Source organism: Simochromis diagramma, unplaced genomic scaffold (assembly GCF_900408965.1).
Source record: "Simochromis diagramma unplaced genomic scaffold, fSimDia1.1 OVJJ01000553.1, whole genome shotgun sequence".
Classification (NCBI taxonomy): Eukaryota; Metazoa; Chordata; class Actinopteri; order Cichliformes; family Cichlidae; genus Simochromis; species Simochromis diagramma.
In genome coordinates this window covers 1,610,111-1,619,008 of record NW_024387095.1, presented here as the reverse complement: position 1 = coordinate 1,619,008, position 8,898 = coordinate 1,610,111, and the positions used below count along the sequence as shown (strand labels likewise).

The 8,898-nt window shown below is 46.1% G+C and overlaps 1 long non-coding RNA gene across 1 annotated transcript; it reads left to right on the top strand.

The window, feature by feature from the left end:
• The first annotated feature begins 3,990 nt into the window (after nt 1–3,990).
• Nucleotides 3,991–4,654, top strand: LOC120742947. Its single transcript, XR_005697996.1, has 2 exons — nt 3,991–4,208; nt 4,288–4,654. It is a non-coding gene; the product is annotated as an uncharacterized LOC120742947 (long non-coding RNA).
• Nucleotides 4,655–8,898: the final 4,244 nt, after the last annotated feature.

The following is an 8,898-nucleotide window of genomic DNA, read 5'->3' as shown; positions in this document are numbered from 1 at the left end:
AAAACATGACAACAGTTTCTTCTATGTTGATGTAAACCTTGTCAAATTAAAGCTGTGGCTTTAGCCTTGTTTCCTATGCATTTTACTGAATATGCTAAAGCACAGAACTTCAAGGATAAAACACAGCTTGCATAACAGCCCAAACGCACTCTGAATCACAGATGATTATATCTGTGTCTGTGCCTCGTAATAGAACAGACATGTCACAGAAGCAGTCTGATCTTTTTATCTTATAGAAAGGCTAGTGAATGAAAATCATTCATAATGTTGGGACCTTCTCCTGCTCAAAAAAAAAAAAAAAAAGATTTCATGAGCCTGGCTGTGTGGTCATTAAAAAAAAGAGAGAGACTTGGATCTGGGTGGCGACAGGTGTGAACACTTGTCATGTCTGGTCCCTGGCGGTGTAATTGAATGTTGGCAGGCTGAAGACAGGTGCATGAGCTAAGTGACTGGGAGAGGTGGCCTTTCAAACTTGCTGTCACTTTGACTTTAATAACCCATGATAGTGAGCTCATTACTGTGTCTTGTGTGAATTTTATTTTGTGGTCATATTCACATTTGGATATTGTACACTACTGTACTACACTTATACATTTTGCCCTTATGATAGTATGCTTTAAATATTTTTTTATGTCATTAGTATAGTATTTGTATTGACCGGTTGTACAGTTGTGGTTAAAAGGTTACATACACTTGTAAAGAACATAATATCATGGCTCTCTTAAGTTTCCTGTTAATTCTACAACTCTGATTTTTCTCCTATAGAGTGATTGGAACAGATACTTCTTTGTCACAAAAAACATTCATGAAGTTTGGTTCTCTTATGACTTTATTATGGGTTAACAGAAAAAAGTGATCACATCTGCTGGGTCAAAAATATACATACAGCAACATGAATTAGCACTTTTGGTGACTTAGAATGTTGTCAGTGAAATGAGCTTCATAGCATGGCCTCTCTATTTCTTGTGAGTGATTATGAGTGACTACAGCTGGTGACTTCTCTGAGGCCAGTTAAATAGTGCCCTTTGGATACAAAAACCCACAAATGCTACAATGGGAAAGTCAAAGGCGCTCAGCATAGATCTGAAAAAGGGAATTATTGACTTGAACAAGTCAGGAAGGTCACTTGGGACCATTTCAAAGCAGCTGCAGGTCCCAAGAGCAACAGTGCAAACAATTGTTTGTAAGTATAAAGTGCATGGCAGTGTTTTGTCACTGCCACGATCAGGAAGAAAACGCAAGCTATCACCTGCTGCTGAAAGAAAATTGGTCAGGAGGGTGAAGAGTCAACCGAGAATCACCAAAAAGCATATCTGCCAAGAATTAGAAGCTGCTGGAACACAGGTGTCATTGTCCACAGTCAAACCTGTTTTGCATCTCCATGGACTGAGAGGCTGCCGTGCAAGAAGGAAGCCCTTGCTCCAAAAGTGGCACCTTAAGGCTCGACTGAAGTTTGCTGCTGATCACATGGACAAAGATAAGACCTTCTGGAGGAAAGTTCTTTGGTCAGACAAAACAAAAATTGAGCTTTTTGGCCACAATGCCCAGCAATATGTTTGGAGGAGAAAAGGCGAGGCTTTTAACCCCAAGAACACCATTCCTACCATCAAGCATGGTGGTGGTAGTATTATGCTGTGGGGCTGTTTTGCTGCCAATGGAACTGGTGCTTTACAGAGAGTAAATGGGATAGTGAAGAAGGAGGATTACCTTCAAATTCTTCAACATAACCTAAAATCATCAGCCCAAAGGTTGGGTCTTGGTCGCAGTTGAGTGTCTCAACAGGACAATGACCCCAAACACACATCAAAAGTGGTAAAGGAATGGTTAAATCAGGCTGGAATAAGGGTTTTAGAATGGCCTTCCTAAAGTCCTGACTTAAACCCCATTGAAAACATGTGGACAATGTTGAAGAAACGAGTCCATGTCAGAAAGCCATCAAATTTAACTGAACTGCACCAATTCTGTCAAGAGGAGTGGTCAAAGATTCAACCAGAAGCTTGTGGATGCAAAAGCATCTAATTGCAGTGAAAATGGCTAAGGGATATGTAACCAAATGTTAGCACTGCTGTATGTATATATATTTTTAGTTTCTTTTTTCTGTTAACCCATAATAAAGTCATAAAAGAACCAAACTTCATGAATGTTTTTTGTGACAAAGTATCTGATCCAATCACTCTATCAGAGAAAAATCAGAGTTGTAGAAATAACGGGAAACTCAAGAGAGCCGTGATATTGTGTTCTTTACAAGAGTAAGTAAACTTTTGACCACAACTGTAAATCACCGATAATTGTTTCTTTGTTCTCCAGAACAAATTCATACACCAACTCTTAACATTTTATTTAAAAACCTATTAAATCAACGCCTTATTGTGTGTTATTTAAATCAACAACAATGCAATTGGCAGTGGGAGGTAATAAACAAACTTATAAGACTTTAATTGAAATTAGTTAACTCTATTATTTTATTCAGTCGACAGAGGCAATTTTTTTATACCTTTTATCGACTGAACCCATTAGTTTTTGTCAGCTTATTGTCATTTTTAATTTCCTGTTCACTAGAATGTTGTTTTCTAGTTTTCTCCAACGGTGACCTGTTTGGCAGGTGCAATCAGCCTATGTAATCCTTCCATCTGGTGCTGGATAATATCATAGCTATATTGCTTTCCACTCAGTGACTATGTGTCATTGGTGTTGTGCAGAAACCTTCATTTTCTTGAGAAAGTTAACTTTTTCATGAAAAAAAAAGTTTGATTCAGCCTATCAATCGTTTAACTCTGCTTCTACATTATGAAACCTTCCCTACACGTGGAAGATAATGTCGTCTGTCAAAGGCAATAAAAAGAAAATAAACTGCCAAAAATTTGGGATACGGGGGTTCTTGCGGGGACACCGGCTATGATGAGTTGTGGGAGCTGTTTGTAATCTTCCAACGTCAACCTTTCAAACCATTATTCACCAGCACAGTTCTGAGGCTCGAAATAAATTGCAAGTTATTAACTCTGCTCTCAGAGAAATGAATGTGTCTTACTCAGAATTGCTAAGCCATGAGAAAAGCATTCTATAAAATCACAGTTTAATCCTCTTCACTGATGTAATCAGTCAAATGGCACACTTCTGAAATCTGATGCTGGAATTGGGCTCTCTCCAAAGTACACTCAATGCTCAGGACTTTTCCTCTGGTGCCAGCCAGACAGCTGTGTGTTGCGCACTATGTGCCAGATGCTCAGAGCTCAGCACATGGTGGCCTTGGATAACACTGGATATGTGGCATTGATTAGGTGTAAGCATGCTGCACCACACTGCCTGCCTGATTTTAGATTTCTAAATTCCCCTTAACTCCACTTCAGGATGGAAAACAATTTTATTTTCAACTCTGTGACTCTCGCGCAATGCTAGATTTTATTTCTGTATATGAAACATTATGAAATTAGTTGTTGTTAAACAGTACAACAGAACTGAAATTATTTATTTGCATTTGCAGGTGTGTCTGTCATTTAGGTTTAACCCATTAGTGATGACCCCAGTCCTAAATCTAACGCTAGAACCTTCAACATCAAAAGAGTTGTTTTAGCTCCTCCTACCAAACAATGTAAAAAAAAAAAAAAAAAAAAAAAGAGCAGTAAATGTGGGTTATATTAGGGTGACAGATGGGCAGATAACAGATGTAACTGGCAGAGGAGAAATTTATACAGATAGTATATGTATTAATAGGTTAGAGTTAACCCTCTCTCCTAGGTAATCAAATTATATCATTTTTAAAAATGCGTTTTGTTCTCTGTGACCTCAGCAAAAGAAAACAATCATTCTAATTTATTACAAGTTTGAAAAAAATTGTTGGAAAAATTTATTGTAAGTCAAGTGTTTTATAATCTTATAACTAGCTTGTCGTGCCAGGATTTCCATTTTAGTTACATAAGTAACTTATTTAGAAGTTACTTAGATTACTAAGATATTTTAGGTCATTAATAAATGCAATACAGAAAGCTGACTTCTCATTGGTTTCCATTTAATAATTCAATTAAAGAAAATTTAACTGTCATATGCTGTGGGAGTGTCTGGTCGGGTGTGGTCCAGGTTTCTGTTGTCCGTCCCCTGGGGTGGAGTTGGCCAGCTCATCACCTGCTTCCAATTTCCGGGGCTCCATCTAGAGGGTTTTTAAGCCAGCACTGCCTGCTACTCCTCGCCAGTTCGTCCTGCTACCACCCATGGTAGCAGGCCTCCTCTGTGCTCAGACTCTGTGTGCCTGGATCGTGGGTTAATGTGTCCTCCGTCTCCTGTATTCTCCAGATTCATCACCCGTCGTACTCACCAGCAGTGCTGGTTCTGTTTCCGTCCCGTTCTCCCGTCTGCCCAGAACCCGAGGACCACACACTCATCTTCTCCTCAGCCTGCCCTCCAGCCCGTACTTCAACCTCCCTGGACACCTTGGAACCTGGACCAGCCTCCCCACACTCTCAACCATCCCTGGAACGCTCCCACGGCAACCCCTTCCCCGCCTAATAGCCGGTGTTTTCAAAAGTTCCCGCCCGTGTTCTCCCTGTGTTCTACGTCCGTTTCTCCGCCCTCGGGCCTCCCTCAGTTCCTGCGAATGATTTCTGTTAGACCCAGTCTTGTTTAAGTTCCTTTTCCTTTCAATAAATTGTACATAGTTCGAGCAATTGAGTCTGCTCTTGAGTCCACTGCATCCTTGTTTGTGACAGAACGAACTGGCCAATAATGGACTAAGCGGACCCAATTCGCGCCGCCATAAATAAACAGGGCACGGTGTTAGGACGGCATGAACAGACATTGACGTCCCTAATGGACCAGTGTAACGCTATTAGTGAAAAGCAGGAGGAGTTACTCACCAGGTTTTCAGAAATCAGGGAGCCGAATCCGCCCGTTTTCCCCAGTCAGCCGGGACCGTCGCCTGCACCCACCGTTGCGCACCCCGCGATAGAATCGGCTTATCGGGGCATTTCCTCCCCTCCACCGGAGCCTTTCCACGGAGAGTTGGGGCAGTGTGGGGGTTTCCTTTTTCAGTGGTTGTTGTTCATCAGTCGCATGCCACACGCTTTCCCAAATGATGCTGCCAAGATTTCCCATTTTGTAGGGTTGCTTAGGGGTAAGGCGCTCGCGTGGGCTGAGGCGTTTCTGTCTTCTCACCGATTGCCTCATGCTCCTATGAGGAATTTCTCAAGGAATTCAAGGCTACATTCGCTCACCCGATTTCTGAGGGTACTGCAGCTAAGAGGCTGTTGGGACTCCGTCAGGGAAAACGCAGCGTTGCGGAATATTCGATCGAGTTCCGCACCGCTGCTGTAGAAGCGGGTTGGCCAGACGCCGCGCTGCGGGGTATTTTCCTAGCATCCCTTACCGAACAGATGAAAGATCAGCTAGCTGTACACAACGAGCTGGCCACGTTCGAAGCGCTCGCCTCTCTCGCTCTCAGGATTGATAATCGACTGAGGGAAAGAGACGCTGAGAGGCGTTCTAAGCCCTCTCCGTCTCTGTTTCGGCCCGCGACCACTTCCGCGTTACCCCCGCCACTTCCGGTAACAACATCCGCCCGTCCTCGCTCTCCTTCCCCAGAGCCTATGCAAATTGGCCGCTCTCGGCTCACTCCTGAGGAGCGGTAACGGCGTTTCTGAGCCGGAGAGTGCTTCTACTGCGGAGGAAGTGGCCATCGCATCGCTGTCTGCCCAGTCCGGCCAAAAGGCGTGGCCCGCCGGTAAGTCCGGGGTTACGGGTGGGCAGTGTTTTCAAAGGAGATAAACCCCGTTTTTTGCTGTCAGTTTCTTTAATAACTGGTACTAAGGCTCATTCTTTTCATGCTCTCGTTGACTCTGGGTCAGAACAAAATTTAATAGACACTGCGGTTGCTAAATCTTTGAACTTGCCCCTCACTCAGCTCAAGCCTCTGATCCCAGCCTCTGCTTTAAATAATGAGGTATTCGCTATGATCACTCACCAGACCGCGCCTGTCAAATTAGTCACGTCAGGCAATCATCAGGAAAATATAACACTCTTTACCACTTCTTCCCTTGACGCGCCAGTAATCCTCGGTTTTCCGTGGTTGCAGAAGCACAATCCACACATTGACTGGACAGGGAAAAGAGTAGCAAGTTGGAGTCTGTTTTGTCTCGCCAACTGCCTTAAGTCAGCCTTGTCCTCGGAGGCTTCTGTTTCTCCTCCATCGGTTGTTTCCCCCCCTGACCTTACCGCTGTCCCTCCTGAATATCATGATCTACAAGAGGTGTTTAGTAAAGACAGAGCTCAGTCACTGCCCCCTCATCGACCTTATGATTGCGCCATTGATCTCCTTCCTGGTGCTCCTATGCCCTCCAGCCGCCTTTATAACCTGTCCCGTCCCGAGAGGGGGGCTATGGAGAAGTACATCCAGGACTCGCTAGCAGCCGGTCTCATTCGTCCTTCCTCCTCGCCAGTGGCCGCCGGTTTCTTTTTTGTTTCTAAGAAGGATAAGTCGCTCCGGCCGTGCATCGATTACAGAGGACTTAATGCGATCACGATTATAAACAAGTACCCCCTGCCTTTGATCAATTCAGCTTTCGAACCCCTCCACGGTGTTACTATCTTCTCCAAGCTGGACTTGAGAAATGCATACCACCTCGTCCGCATAAGGGAGGGCGACGAATGGAAGACTGCTTTCAACACTCCTCTGGGGCATTTTGAATACCTGGTAATGCCATTTGGCCTCACCAATGCCCCTGCAGTCTTCCAAGCACTTGTGAATGACGTGCTCAGGGATTTCCTGAATGTTTTCGTGTTTGTTTACCTGGATGACATTTTGATTTTTTCACGATCTCTCGAAGAACATCAGGTGCATGTCCGGAGCGTGCTGCAGCGACTATTGGAGAACAGTCTCTATGTAAAGGCCGAGAAGTGTGACTTCCACGCCTCGTCTGTCTCATTTCTGGGCTACCTACTGGCGGGAGGGCCGGTGAAGACGGACCCTGTAAAGATCAAGGCAGTGGTGGAGTGGCCCGTCCCTGATTCATGCAGACAGCTACAACAGTTCCTTGGTTTCGCAAATTTTTACAGGCGCTTTGTCAGGAACTACAGCCGGGTGGCTGCACCCCTCTCTCGCCTCACTTCCTCAAAGGTCCCCTTCGTTTGGTCCCCCGAGGCTCACTCAGCCTTCACCACGCTCAAACAGCTCTTTACATCAGCTCCCATTCTGATCCATCCTGACACGAGTAAGCAGTTCATAGTGGAGGTTGACGCTTCAAGTGTGGGGGTGGGGGCTGTGCTGTCACAACGGTCTGGTCCACATGGCAAGCTCCAACCCTGCGCCTATTTTTCTCGACGCCTTTCTCCTGCCAAACAAAATTATGACGTAGGGGATAGGGAGCTCCTAGCCGTTAAATTAGCTTTGGAGGAGTGGCGCCACTGGCTGAAGGGAACGGAACACCCGTTTATTATTTGGACAGATCACAAGAATCTAACTTATCTCAAATCAGCAAAAAAGACTGAACTCCCGCCAGGCTCGGTGGTCTCTCTTCTTTACCCGATTTAACTTTGACATTTCCTATCGCCCAGGTTCCAGGAATCTCAAACCTGATGCTCTGTCCCGCCAGTACTCCTCGGACTCAGAGCCCCGGGGCCCTGAGCTCATTCTCCCTTCCACCTGCAGAATTGGCTCCCTCACCTGGGATGTGGAGGAGGCCATACGCCAGGGTCTACAAGGTGAAACCGATCCGGGAACTGGCCCACCCGGTCGGCGTTTTGTGCCCTCTGCCGCCCGGTCGGCTGTGATCCACTGGATCCACACAGCAAGGTTTACTTGCCACCCGGGAGTGAGTAGAACCACAGCACTATTGAAGAGGTATTTCTGGTGGCATTCCATGGACAAGGATGTAAAGGCTTATGTGGCAGCCTGTTCCGTTTGTGCCCGTAATAAGACCTCCAATCGGCACCCGTCTGGCTTACTCCAACCACTGAGTACCCCACATAGGCCTTGGTCTCATATTGCATTGGATTTTGTTACCGGCCTCCCAGCTTCCTCAGGGAAGACGGTGATCCTGTCTATAGTCGACCGGTTCTCCAAAGCGGCCCATTTCATAGCGCTAGAAAAGCTACCAACGGCTACTGAGACAACCCAGATCCTTACAGACCATGTGTGCGACTTCATGGCATACCCTTAGAAATTGTTTCTGACAGGGGGCCCCAGTTTGTCTCCCAAGTGTGGAGAGCCTTTTGTTCGGCCCTGGGTGCCAAGGCTAACTTGAGTTCCGGTTTTCATCCACAATCCAATGGTCAGACTGAACGTCTGAACCAGGAATTGGAATCCGCTCTTTGCTGTGTAACGTCACAGAACCCAGCTATCTGGTCATCTCAGTTGCCTTGGGTGGAATACGCCCATAATTCTCTCACGTCCTCGGCGACAGGTTTGTCACCCTTTGAAGCCTCACTAGGTTATCAGCCACCGTTGTTCCCAGAAAATGAGATGGAACTGGCCGTTCCTTCTGTCCAGCACCACCTTCGACGCTGCCGGCGGGTGTGGGAGAGGGTTCGACAGGCACTCCTCACGACCGTCAACGGGACTATGTGGATCGCCGCCGCTCTGTTGCCCCAGCTTATCAACCTGGACAACGGGTTTGGCTCTGTGCTAAGGACATTCCCTTACGGTCGCTTTCTCGGAAGTTGGCTCCCCGTTACATTGGCCCCTACGAGATCGCTGCTGTCGTCAGTCCCTCGGCAGTCCGACTCAGGCTCCCGGCTTCCTGGCGCGTCCACCCGACGTTTCACGTCTCTCGGGTCAAGCCGGTCCGTAGCAGTCCTCTGTCCTCCAGAGAAATACTTTCCTCACAGCACAGAGAAAGCTTCTCTGTTATTTGCAATGTCAGTTACACTAATTATTTCAAGCTATAAACCACAGATGTCACTTGTATTCAGAGT